Genomic DNA, 1,380 nt, shown 5'->3' on the forward strand with positions numbered 1-1,380 from the left:
TTTATTTATTGTTTTGAGACAGTGTGTTGATCTCCAGGTGGCCTCAAACTCACAGTGATTGTACCACCGCAGCTTCTCCAGTGCTGGGAGTACAGGTGTGTGCCACTAGACCCGGCTTGGTTTTTAATTCTTCTGTTGATGGTGATTGAATTCAATGCCACACCTACGAGAGGCAAGGGCCCTAGCTAAAATCTCAAACCACCATACCTGAACTATCATTTTGGAAATACAAACTGAACACTGACCTGATGAGAAAATGAACTTCTGCAAAGGCCTGTAATGCCAGCATTCTGGGAGGCTGAGTGAGGAGAATCCCAAAATTCAAATTTAGCCAAAATTAGCGTAAGTTAGTGACTCAGCAAGACTTGTGATGTAACTCAGTGCTCTAGAGAGAAGAGAGGGAGGGAGGAAAGGAGAGGAAGGAAGGGAAGGAGGAAGGGAGGGAGGGAGGCAGGGAAAGAGAGAAAGGAAGGAAAGAAACCAGCTGGATGAGGCGGTGCAAGCCTCTAGTGCCAGCCCTCAGGGGGACTGACAAGGACTGAGAGTTCAAAGCCATCCCCGCTGTTAGGGGGCCCCATCTCAGAACAAAGCAGCCAATGCAGGGCTATCAGGACACGGCATCTGTTCTTGAGCACCCCTGCCTAGAGTAGTTGGTGTTGAAAGAAATGCCAGGTTATTCTCTCTTCCATTCACTGTGATATGTTCAAATCTAGAGCCCTTTGCATACTACTCAAGAGCTCTTCCTTGGAGCAATTTCTTGAGGGCAATTTTTAACATACTAATTCAAAGAGCCTTGGGTGGTGGGAAAACCTTCAACCATAGCACCGGGGTAGCTGAGGCAGGGGTTGTTCTCAGACAGCCAGGGCTACCTAGTAAAATTGAAATTCAGGCTGAACTGCCTAGTGAGCATTTGTGTCCAAAAAAAAAAAAAAAAAAAAAATTCAAGCCCTGCTTGTTGATCTACTGCTATAAACAAGCATTTTGGGGAGCTGAAGAAGGAGCTTGCAGATGGTAGCCTAGCCTGAATAACTCTGTGAGACCTTAGTTTAAAGGCACTGGGTACAATTCTCAGGAGAAGAAAAAGATCAAGAAATTCTCCTGCTGGGCAAGGTAGCGCTGATGTTTAATCCCGGCACTCAGGAGAAGGATCAGACTTCAAGGCCAACTTTAATGACAAAGTGAGACCCAGACTCAAAAAAAAATTTAAAATAGGTATGAAATGACAGAAGACAGTGCACAAATGGATGCAAAATAAGGGGTGAAGACAAATTTGCATATTTAGAATCCAAATAAAAATGTAACCCTGTCTTGATAGATCCAGCCATAGTCCCTGTGGTAGGGTGGCTGAGGCAGGACAATCTGGAGTTGAAGGCCAGCCTG

The sequence above is a fragment of the Chinchilla lanigera genome, unplaced genomic scaffold, assembly GCF_000276665.1.
Source record: "Chinchilla lanigera isolate Chin_1 unplaced genomic scaffold, ChiLan1.0 scaffold00217, whole genome shotgun sequence".
NCBI classification, from domain to species: domain Eukaryota; kingdom Metazoa; phylum Chordata; class Mammalia; order Rodentia; family Chinchillidae; genus Chinchilla; species Chinchilla lanigera.